The following is a 12657-nucleotide window of genomic DNA, read 5'->3' on the forward strand; positions in this document are numbered from 1 at the left end:
GAAGCCGGCTGAGTTTGTCTGCCAAGCAGTTCTGTTCCCCCTGTATATAGACCGCCTGTAGGAAGATGTTCTGGGAGATCGCCCATTCCCAATGGCGCAGAGCTTCCTGGCAGAGGGGCCAAGAGCCCGTCCCACCATTGCGACCTGGTTGTCCGTTCGCACGAGGACTACCTGGTCGCGGAGTAGGTGGCAGAAAGCACGAGCCGCCAGAAAGATGGCGCGAAGCTCCAACACATTGATGTGACAGCGTCGGTCCTCCCTCGACCACAGGCCTTGGGTCCGCAGACCATCGAGATGGGCCCCCCACGCGTACTCCGAGGAGTCCGTGGTCAGAACCTTGCGAGGCGGAGGGACGAGAAAGAGCAAACCCCCGGAAAGATTCGAAGGGTCGGTCCACCAACGGAGCGAGCGTCTCAAAGAAGGAGTCACCGTTATGTGAGAAGCAACCGGATCGCACTCCTGGCGCCACTGAGAGGCCAGAGTCCACTGAGGAATTCTCATGTGCAGCCTGGCGAACGGCGTGACGTGGACCGTCGAAGCCATGTGGCCCAGAAGCATCATCATGCGCTGGGCCGACACCAACGGTAGCTGAAGGATCAGCCGACCCAACCGAACCAAAGCCTCCAACCGCGGAGGAGGAAGGAATGAACGGAGGCGAACAGTGTCCAGCACTGCACCTATAAACTGAAGCGATTGGGTCGGGCATAATTGGGACTTGGGAAAGTTCACTTCGAACCCCAGTCGTTGAAGGAAGGCGATAGACTGTAGGGTTGCTGAGATAACCCCTTCCCTGGTCGGGGCCTTGATCAGCCAATCGTCCAGGTAAGGGAAGACCTGAAGCCCACGAGACCTCAGGGCTGCAGCGACTACCACCATACACTTCGTGAAGACTCGAGGGGACGAGGCCAAGCCGAAGGGGAGGACTCTGTACTGCAGGTGCAGCTCGCCCACCTGGAACCGTAAGAATTTGCGGAAAGCGGGATGCACCGGGACATGGGTGTACGCTTCCTTCAGGTCCAGGGAGCATATCCAGTCCCCGTCCTCCAAAAGAGGATATAAAACCGGAAGTGACAACATCCGGAACTTCTCCCGGACCAGGAACTTGTTGAGCTTCCTGAGGTCGAGGATGGGGCGTAAGTCCCCGGTCTTCTTTGGAACCAAAAAGTAACGGGAGTAAAACCCCCGCCCCCGCTGGTCGGAGGGAACATGTTCCACCGCTCGAAGCTTCAACAAGGCCCTGGCCTCGGCCATGAGGACGGGGAGCTGGGTCCGGTTGTATGGGCAAGCCCCCGGTGAATGTTCCGGCGGCACAGCACAAAAATTGAGAGAGTAGCCCTCGGAGACGGTTCGGAGCACCCAAGCGTCAGATGTTATCTCGGTCCAGGCCGTGTAAAAGGACCGGAGTCGACCCCCTATGGGAAAGGGGTCCGGCGCGATGGCGGAGGGGGGCCGGCCCCATCCGCCTATCCCGTCAAAAGGACGGCGCGGGCTTGGCAGGACCCTGCGGTGGAGTCTTGGTTTGTCCCCCTCTGCCCTGCCGAGGGGGGCATCGAGGCGGTGGCCTAGAAAAAGCTGGGGTCGACTTTTGAGGGTACCTCCTCGGGGGAGGCCGGAAGGGTTTCTGAGGCGTGGCTCGAGGTTTCGGACGGACCAAGGAGGCTAACGAGCGCTCCTGCTCCGAGAGCCGTTTGGTCGCCGCCTCCAGGGAGTCATCGAATAATTCGGACCCCACGCAAGGCAAGTCCGCAAGGCGTTCCTGCAGGTTTGGGTCCATATCGAGGGTGCGTAGCCACGCCAACCGGCGCATAGCTACCGCAAAAGCCGACACCCTCGATACCAGCTCAAATGTATCATATACTGAGTGAAAAAGGTACAACCGCAGTTGAGACAGGTTGGACACAAATCTGTCGAACTCTTCCTTGCGGGAGTCCGGCAGGGCCTCACGATATTGGGGCAGATCCTTTATCATGCCACGTAGATAAGAGGAATAGGTAAAGGCATAATTTAACGCCCTGGATGCCATTAAGGAATTGGCATAGAGGCGACGACCAAACTTGTCAAGGGTCCGACCCTCCCTGCCGGGCGGAACCGCCGCAGAAACCCGGGAGGGCTGCGTCTTTTTGAGCGCAGACTCGACTAGTAGAGACTGGTGGGAAAGTTGAGCCTTCTCAAACCCCTTGGGTGGTATCGACCTGTACTTGGACTCCATCTTAGACGGCACCGCTGCGACTGTAAGAGGGGAAGTCAAGTTCCGAAGCAAGGTCTGATGAAGGACCTTGTTGAGGGGTAGCCGAGGGGATTCCCTTGGGGGAGCAGGGAGGTCCTGCTCCTCGAGGTACTCCTTAGTATATTGAGACCCCGCCATGAGGTCCAGGCCCAAGGCACGCGCCATGTCCTGCACAAAACTAGAGAAGGAGGACTGCCTGGCTGGCGGGGAGGGAGTTCTCGACCTCTCCGCCGAACAAAAGGGGGAGGGCTCGTGAGAATAACGGGGCTCCCTACCGGAACCCGAGCCCCATGAGGCCAGATCTAATGGCCTCGAGGGGGTCGGGGAACGTCTCCGCCTCGGAGAGCCCCTGGGAGACGTCCCAGGTGTCCGAGGAACCAAGGTACGCCCCCTTTTCCTCGGCGAGGAGTCACGAGAACCCCCTCTCGCAGGGGAACGGAGAAGCCTCGGGTTGTCGAGACGAAGCTCCGAAACCCTCAAGGCCTCGCCCCCAAGCGGCGAGGAACGACCACGTCGCCGAGGAGAGCCTCGCAAACACTTTGGTTTCCTCGGGCGAGGAACCCCGTGAGGACCTCGAGGAGGAGGAGGAGGAAATCCGTCTCACTCGGCGCACCTTGTCCCGGATCGAACGCTGCTCTCAGGCGGGGCCCCCGAGGTCGAGGCCGAGGGCAAGGTCGAGGCCGAGGTCGGTGGTGCCCCGGCAGCCGAGACCGAGGGAGTCGAGACCGAGGTCGCCGAGGTCGGAGCCCCCGAGGCCAAAGCAGTCGAGGTCGCAGCCCGCTGCAATTGTTCGAGGGCGCCAGATAGCTCCAAGGAAATCAAGGCTCGGAGCAGGTCCTGGAACGCCGGGATCCCAACCATAGTAGGCATGTCCGAGGCCTGGGGATGCTCCCTGGAGGGCGACCTCGGTCTTGAGTATTCCCTCGGGGCATTAGTGGCCGGAGTCCTGGGCGGGGCCGAGGACGACCCACCCGCCGCAGAGGAACTCGAGGATGGCTTCTTCGACGACCCTGGAGTCGGGGATGGAAAAGAGGACTTACCCGAGGCAGGTTTGGACGCGGGCGTGGGCTTCGAAGTCGAGGTCGAGGCACGCGGCGACGCCGAGGGCGTCGAGGCCGAGGTCAAGGCCGGGGCCGAAGCCGAGGCCGACGTCGAGGCCTTTCCGGACGCGGAGTCCACTGAAAAAAGCTCCGCCATCCTGGCGCGGCGTTGACGAAGAGCTCTTGCCTGAAGAGTGGAACACCTATCGCAGGAATTAGTCGAGTGCTCGGGTCCAAGGCAGAGCAAGCACCACCGGTGGGGGTCAGTGATAGAAAGTAACCGCTCACACCGGGTGCATTTCTTAAAGCCCGTCGAGGGACGGGACATGAAAAAGAAGTGGCCGGGAACGAACGAGGTCCCGCGGCCACGGCTCCCGGGAGCCCCCGGAGCCGAACGGATGGAAACTAAACTTTTTTTTTTTTTTTCGACGAAAAACGACGGACTAAACCGAGAAAACAAAAAATAAAGCACAGCGACCGAGCTAAACAACTCAGACGTGGTGTCAGAAGGCTGAAAATTCAGAGCACAATTTCCACAGGGCTTCTGGCTCCGCGGAAGAAACTGAACTGAGGACCACGAGGTGGGATGCGCCCTCTAGTGGGCAAGAAGGCATGCACATGCGTGGTGCAGTGTAGCAAACTTGAAACTTCAATCAAGTTTGCTTGAAAAGCTGTCCACGCTGGGGCTCCGTAGATGACGTCACCCACATGTGAGAATATGCTGCCTGCTTGTCCTGGGATAAATAAAGCTTCTAAGTCCAAAAAATATAGTTTTAAAAACTTTATAGAAAATCCAAGATGGCCATGGCGGGTGCCGATTTTGACAGAAAAACGGCTGTTAAAAACACAGGTAAATGCTAAAAACGGCAATTTTAGGATTTTACAGGTGGGGGGGACCAAGGCATGCAGGGAAACCCCCCAAAACCCTAATTTGAGGACCCCCCAAAATCAGCAAACTCTGTGACTCATAGACACCACAGAGACATGTGCTGCAATGCATTTCAATGGCAGTCAGAATTACACAGTGCAAGCATAGGGAGATCATTACCTCAGGAGCTGATTAAACTGGAATTTCAGATCTTCTGGCCGCCTTAACTTCCCTGCCACCTCAGCTCATGACCACCAAGACCCCTCAGGGAAATCAGGGAAGACATGCAGCACGGTTCCGATCCCGGCAAACCTCGGAACAGCAACAGCCTATGATCTACCACTTTGCGGACAAACCAGGGGAGAGATAGCTCTCGAACCTGGAGACCCGATTCAATCTGCAGGCTGTCCAGAGGGCTTACTGCAGTTTCAGGCTTACAGAGCACCCTCCAGACGCAGACAAAACTTTAAAATGTCTGCAATCTCCCGCCGAAGGATCACTTGTACAGAGTTGATCCGCAGCACGTGGGCAAACCCGTGGAAAAAAAATAAAAAAAAGAACTAGGAATTGAAAACAAATCACGAGCAGAATTAACTGAAATGAAACCAAGCAGTGAACCTGCAGGTACAAACTGAGCAAGAAAGGAAGCTCCCTGCAGCTGAAGGTAATAGAGATACAAGATCCCATCCGTTCCGCTTCCAGAGAAATTGTACAAGAAAAGCTATTCTCTCTTCTGAGTTTCAAAACATCCTAAGCTCAAACAGTCCAATGATTCAAGCTCCAAAATCCAAAACAAAACTTCTCTTCGGGCCCATTCAGTAGGCCCCACAAGCACAGTCTGATCCTGGGCTCCAGTCAGCATACAAAACCAAACACTTTTCTTCTTGTAGCACAAACACTGGCTCTTGCTATAGCACTGCTTGAGTAGAACCATGGTTCCCAAGCAGACTGGGGGTGGGGGGTGGAGAATAGCCTGTTCATCACCCTTCCAAAGACAGGCTTTGGCTCTAATTTACTCACCTTCAACAAGTTCTTGAGCAGTGCTCACACTGCTCCAAACAAGAAAGAAAAGGAAAAAGACAAAATACTAAATTAGCTTTAAGCTGCTGGGAACCTTTACGAGAAAATTCCCATGCAGGCTATTTCATCTCTCACCAGACTTATCAACTCAGCCTATTCTCCGTACAAATGGGACACATTGCCCTGACCCCACTTCTGAAAAAAGCTGCCCTAGACCCATCCTCCCTTTCCTCTCCTGAACAAAATGCTCGAGGCTATTATATCCACTCAGCTCTCATCTTACTTAGAGAGATTCTCCATTCTATTACCTTGCCAATATGGCTTCAGACCCAATTTTAGCACTGAATCCCTGCTGGCCTCTTTAATCTCAAAGATCCATCAACTTTCCCCTTTATGTTTCACTCTTCTTTAACGATTGTAGTTCTTCCCCACTTTCCTATTGTTTGAAGTAAGTCCATACGTCTTATTAGTGCTTTATTATGACACTTGGGTTTTATCCAGTATCCCTTGTTTTAATATGTTTTTATGTAATTTTATATTGTACACCGCTTAGAAAACTGATTAAGCAGTTTAAAATTTTTTTTAATAAACTTGAAACTTGAACTTCAATCTCGTAATAAGTTTGCTATCCTACTACAATTCGATCTATCTGAGACCTCTGATGTTGTCAACCACATATCCTAATTTACCAACTTTCTGAGATAGGCATTGATTCCACAGTCTTAAACTGGTTCTCAAAATTTTTATATTCCCGCTCTTACACTGTTAACATGAATGGAACCATGTCTTCTCCTTGTGGTGTTCCCCAGGGATCACCTCTGTCCTCTATTCTTTTCAACATTTAAATGTCTTCTTTGAAATTCTTCCATCTATATCTCTTTGAAATTCTATTTACATATGCAGATGACATTCTTGTCCTTCTCGAGATAGATTCGAACCTCACCGAAAATATAACAGCTTGCATAACGAAACTCCAATCCTGGCCTTCTCTGTACAAATGAAGCTGAATGAGTCCAAAATAAAACTACTCTGGCTTGGCCCAAAATTAGATCAGTTACCCACACTCATTCTACTACCTTCTGGTCCCACACTGCAGATCGAATTCTCAAGCAAAGTTTTGGGCATCATTATTGACTCTACATTTTCCTTTAATGATCATCTCAACTCTCTGGTAAAAAAAAGTTTTTTTAGTCTTCACATGTTGAGGAAAGTGAGATCCTGCTGCCGCCAACAACATTTTGCTGTCCTTGTACAATCAATCTATCTAAGTCTAACCAATAAAAATCTTCAAAGACTTCAGCGGATCCAGAACACTGCGGCTAGGTTGATCTTCACAAAAAGCAAATTTGACCATGTTTCCTCGCTTCTGTCAAAACTTCACTGGCTTCCGGTGATTTCTAGGATTCACTTTAAATGTACCTGCCTAATATTCAAGATCCTACATGGCATTTTTCCTCCCCTAATTCCACTATCCTGGAATTCTTTGAAACCTGACACTACCAGATCCGCCCACAAACTATCTTTCCCCTTGTTAAAAGGCATCATGTATGCAGGTAAATTAGGGAAATCCCTTTTCTTCAAATTCACTGAGATTTGGAATAACCTCCCTGCCCCGCTGCTGAACCTAGGCTCATTCCAATTATTCAGAAAGCATCTGAAAACTTGGCTTTTCTCCAAAACGTAAAGCTATCTATTTAAAATGTAAAGTTAGCTATCCTCTTCATAACCTCTAATTTCTTATTATGTCCTTCCCTCATCTATTGAATTTACCTGTAAATCGTGCCGAGCTCTATCTTTATGGAGATGATATGGTATACAAACTTAAGGTTTAGTTTAGTTTAACCCAACTAGCCAGCAAATACAGTCCTTTTCTCAGCAGAGCGATGTCAGCTTCTTTAATTCAGCCAGAAACAAACAAAAAAAATCAGCTTTAACTTACATCCATTTGATCAACAGCTGATGGCAGAGTAACTTCCATTGCCTCTTCTAGTTCCAGGCATGGCAACTGATCAGCTGGTAAAGAGTCCTCCCAATCCAGCATTTCTACTTCTCCTTGCCTGGCCTCTGGAGTATCTAACCCAGGGTCTGTTTCCTTAGCTGCTCCAAATGCCTTGCTCTGTGAGAGCCACGCCCAAGCCTGTGAGGGGGATGGGCAGGCTTCAGCTTTCCCTGGGCTTTCTCCTGCTCTGCAATTAGTCTCAGCAGGTGTGTGCCAAAAGGGGCTAGAGTCTGTTTCTTAGGCTGTGTCCTACCAGTGACTGGCCTAGGTTTAAAGGAGTTTTTGTCCTCATACTGTCCCAACTCCTCCCAGGGCTCCTGCTCTTGGGAAACCTCCCCAGAATCTGAGTCCTGCTCCATGCTAGTTGGAGAGCTGCTGCACTAATCAGCTCTCTTCAGCTTCAGGGCTATGTTTCTATGCTTTCTACTTGGAACAAGCCTAGCTGTAGTGCTGGGCTTGTGACAATACCCATCATAATATTAAACTGTACCATGCAGTGATCACTGGAAGCCAGATAATCACCCACTGTAACATCAGAAACACTTTCCCCGTTTGTAAGCACTAAGTCCAGTATGACCCTATCCTGCTGGATTCCATTACCAACTGCTGGAACAGCTCTCATTGTAGAGAATTCAGGATCTTCCTACTTCTAGAAGACCCCGCAAAAGGGAAACCCCAATCAACACCCGGTATGATAAAATCACCTATTAGTAAAAATTCACCTTTTTTTTAGATATATTCTGAACGTCTATTATTAAATCTCTGTCCATGTCTTCCATCTGTGAAGGAGGCCTGTATATCACACCAATGTAAATATATTTACCAGTCCCTCTTTCCAAATTGATCCACAGTGTCTCTTCCTTGCCCTGCAGATCCTGTATTTGCATGGCTTTAATATGATCTTTAACATATAACGTTACTCCCCCTCCTTTTCTTCCTACCCTGTCTATCCTGAACAGATTATAGTCCGGTATAACTAAATCCCAGTCATGGTTCTCCATGAACCACATTTCCGTGATCACCACTGTATTAAACTAATCTTCTTCCATCACATCTTCTAGACCCAGAATCTTATTTCCCATACTTGAAGCATTAGTATTTACTGCTTTGATTACCCTGCCCCATCACTTCTAATTTAAAGCCATCTTGAGGACTAGTGGCTCGTGGCCAGTGGGGGGTGATGTCTATGGGACGGTAATGGAATGGACGTCAGGACATGATAGTGCAGTATTTTGTGGAGTTTTTCTACAAAAGCGCCTGCTTTTCGTATGATTCTGGGTAACTCTAGTTAGATACAAGCATATGTGTTAGTTAAGGCCACGTCCAATAGAAGCGTAAGAAAAATTGGTGAATAAAAATCTGAATATGGATGTAGCCAAGGCCAGAAAAACACACTACAGATTAATATTAAGGAAAAGCATAATAATATTCTTTTAATGTACTTTGCTATTAAGCTAGATCATAGAGGAAATCAGGATATACATGAACTCCATCTCTGTTTTTCTATGTCTTCTGCTTGGCTTTACTCCATTTTGTGTTCAGCCTATATCCCTAGTCTTTGTTCAGGTTTTTGCCCACCTTGAGCTTCCCTCGTGGTCTAATTGATACCAGATGGGCTTGAGCTGGGTATATTGGGCATAATAGAGAAAGTTTTCTTGCATTAAATATGAATGAAATACATGGATGGATGCATGAAGGGGCCCCAAGCGAGTGCTGGATGGATATGAAAGATATGTGAAAGAGTGTACTTAATTTCTAATATTGTATATATTTTAAACTTGAAGGAACACTAAGGAAAAATCCTAAGGTAACATCTGGGAATAATTAGAGTCAGAAACTGCTGTTCCAGTCTCCAGCATAGGAATGCCAGTGAAATTTGAAGCTGTCAGCTCAGAGAGAAAGGGGGAAACAGCCCCTCCTTTTTCTCTGAGGCTGACAAGTTTTCAGCACTTTTTAATGTAGGTTTTCTCGACACAAATAAGCAGTTTCAGATAACATTTCTTTGGCTATGTTATAAAATGTTTATGTATACAGTGGTATCTTGGATTACAAGCATAGGAAATAATGGAAACTTGCTTTGATAGGTTCCCACCCTCCACCCCCCCGAGGCCAGCAGCGCTGCTCCCCCCCCACGAGAACCGGCATTGCTCCCCCCGAAGGCCCCCCCCCCCGCGAACCGGCACCCTCCCCCCTGTGATCCGGCACCCCCCGCTGCCATCGGGCACCCCCCCCTGCTGCCATCGGGCACACCCCCGCCGTGACCTGAGGTCCCCCCAACCCACCCGAACCCTCTTCTTACTTTGATGTAGCCTCCGCACTGGCACCGGCACCAGCATGTCCTGTGCGTTGGTGCCGGTGTCCGAAGATCTGCCTCCTGTGCTGGGCCTTGAGTATGTGCGCATGCTCAAGGCCTGAGAGTTCACGTTCGATGTGAACTCTCAGGCCTTGAGCATGTGCACATGCTCAAGGCCCAGCACAGGAGGCAGATCTTCGGGCACCGGCACCAGCACAGGACATGCTGATGCCGGTGCAGAGGCTACATCAAAGTAAGAAGAGGGTTTCGGTTCGCGGGGGGCGCTCGCAAATCGAGGCGCGCTCGGTTTACGAGGCATCAAGTTTGCAAATGTTTTGCTTGTCTTGCAAAACACTCGCAAACCGGTGCACTTGTAAACCGAGGTACCACTGTATTCAGAAATGAATGTAAACAAAAAATTATAATTTCTGGAATTTTTATTCCATGTTAAAAAGAAGGTCTTTGTCTAAATTTAAGTACAGCCTCTGTTAGATGATTGGCTGATGGCCAATGATGTCAAACTGGACTGAAGGTATATATTGGGGAACTTCGAAGTATCGGGTTGAGATCGTTATCAGAAGGCCAGCATTTTGGCAACTATAACGACCTCCCGCTAACGCAACTAGCCTTTTAGGTCCATGATGGAAAAATAAATGCAATAAATAATTATTTTGGTAAACCTTGCGTTATGCGTCATTTCCATGTTTTTGTTATTTTGCATACCTTGAGTGAAAGCTAGCAGCTTAATTGGCAACTGCAGCTTTATGAGTGCGCTGGTGTCTCATTATCCATGCTCACTCTTCAGTAGATAAGCCAGCCTGCCGCTGAAGACACTTCTTCCCTTCTTTGATAGATGTATACCATCCCTGCTCTGCAGCCCTTGGAAAATTATTCCACGGTACAGGAAGCCAAAACACTCTCGACGACACCATCCATATAGCCATGCATTCATCTCCAGGATGCATGCATCTCTGACCTGGCCCTTACCCTTGACATGGAGGATGGACGAGAATACCACCTGTGCACCTGGCTGCTTCACATTCTCTCCCAGAGCCACAAAGTCACTCTTGATACATTTGCAGGGGTACCTGGCCCTATCATTAGTGCCAACCTGGATGAGCAGCATCGGATAATAGTCATCAGGTTGATGAGTCTTGGCAATCTCTCTGTAACATCTTGGATTTTGGCACCAGGCAGACAGCATACCTCCCAGGACATCATGTATGGTCTGCAGATGGATGCTTCTGTACCCCTCAGAAGAGAATCGCCAACCACCATTACCTGACACCTCCTAGTACTCATGGATCCAGCAATTTTGGGGATTTCAAGCTTTGGTTGTTCCTCTCTCTGGAATGCTTTCATCTCTTCCACTTCCAGGGCAGAATATCGGTTCTTCAGTTCAAGGGCAGGTGGAGTCACAGTACCAATCTTGCAGGGTTGCATAATCTGAGTCCAGCTGTCTTCCCTCAGCACAGCCTCTTCTTCCCCACTGCTGGAAATTTTTGACACCTCATGAACCATTTCATCAATATACCTCTCATTCTCACGCATGCTTCTCAGTCTTGCCAACTCCTTTCAGTTCTTTTACTTCCTTCATGAGGGATTCAAGCTGAAGTTTATTCAAGTTTATTAGGATTTGATATACCGCTTATCAAGGTTATCTAAGCGGTTTTTACAATCAGGTACTCAAGCATTTTCCCTATCTGTCCCGGTGGGCTCACAATCTATCTAACGTACCTGAATACAACTTGCACATGTAACCGCTCCTTCTACCTGGGTAACATTTTCTGTCTGCACAGAGACTAGAAGCTGTAACCTGAGCAGAAACTTTGGTGACACGATGTTTCCCAGCCATTCTGTGATTGCAGAAATACTTACACCTTGAAGAAAAAAGAAAGAGCAGAAAAATCCTATCAAAGCAATGCCATGTTCCTGGTTGGCTGAAGAGCCAAAAAGCTCCACCTTGGGGGTGAGCGGGAGGGAATTAAATTCATCGATCACCTGTGGAGTATGATCTTCAAGAAAGTCCTAAGAGTTAAGAATATAGACATGTCAAGCAATGTTTATCACATCTATTTACAATTTGCTCAGCAGTTGGCATGGATAATTTACAATCTTTAAAATCAGCTTGTTCTGTATTTAAGGAAACCTGGTCTACTGTGGCCTGTATTGCAATCTCACTATCAGGATGCTCTGTCTTCCCTTATATGGTGATATCTTTTAAAGATACCTTGTTCCAAACCATGCTCTTCTGAGTGACTGTCAGCCATTTCCCAGTTTTCTTAATTGCTTTAGAGCAGCTATTTATTTTTTTCTTTCATGTTGAAAGTACAGCATATGTTAAAAGTATCGCATGAATCAGTGGAATAAACTATTTCAATTAAGACTGATTTGTATTTTTTTAGACAGCAGAAAGAGAAAATATATAAGAATATGAAAACTTATCCAAAGCACTATATTGCATTGCTGAAGTTCCTATTTATTACTATCAGTTACAGCTCTTAAAACCACATCTATTGTTCCAGTTTCTATTGTATTACTACCAGATGTAGATCAGAGAAGAAACAAGTGAGAAACTAGAGATGTTTCCAAACACATACTTTTATTCAAAGCAGAGATTCAGTTCTATAAATGTAAAAAAGTCTCAATGCTGCAGGTGTATCGGTACAGAAACCTGTATCTTCTTCATGATTAAACACATAGTCATTGGAATAAGAACATCTACAGATAAATCAAAATATAAAAATATGCAAATAAGAATAAGATATGAAAACACTTGTACAAATATATGAAGTAGAATGTGTATTTTACATAAAAAAGCACACCACTAGATGGCCTACGTACAACAAACCAAAATAATGGTCATATCATAATAATCCCAATTCCAAAGAATCATCAGCATTAGTAACCAACTACAGACCAATAGTATCCATCCCTTTTATTGTAAAAATCATAGAAGGATTAGTACATGCCCAATTGATGGAATACTTTGATCAGTTCTCCCTTCTACATGAAACTCATTCTGGCTTCAGACCTTTGTTCAGCACTGAGACAGTAATTGCAGCTATCTTGGATAATTTATGGTTCCTGTTTAGTAAGGGTCTTAATGCCCTGGTCGTGCAATTTGATATGAGCTCTGCCTTTGACTTAGTGGACCATGGGAAACTGTTACAATGCTTAGATGCAATTGGTATCAGAGAAGTGTTAGAC

At 47.8% G+C, this 12657-nt stretch overlaps 1 protein-coding gene across 3 annotated transcripts in view; it reads right to left on the minus strand.

The window, feature by feature from the left end:
- LOC117361527 overlaps nucleotides 1–12657 on the minus strand; it is a 672067-nt gene that overhangs the window by 109612 nt on the left and 549798 nt on the right. Inside the window, exon 10 of one of the 3 annotated variants that reach the window (XM_033946989.1) lies at nucleotides 12148–12168. The exons of the other annotated variants lie outside the window; for them this stretch is intronic. The gene's annotated coding sequence lies outside the window, so the exon portion shown is untranslated. Of the gene's footprint in view, nucleotides 1–12147; nucleotides 12169–12657 lie in introns of those variants that run through there. 3 annotated transcript variants of the gene reach the window in all.

The sequence above is a fragment of the Geotrypetes seraphini genome, chromosome 5, assembly GCF_902459505.1.
Source record: "Geotrypetes seraphini chromosome 5, aGeoSer1.1, whole genome shotgun sequence".
Taxonomy (NCBI): Eukaryota; Metazoa; Chordata; class Amphibia; order Gymnophiona; family Dermophiidae; genus Geotrypetes; species Geotrypetes seraphini.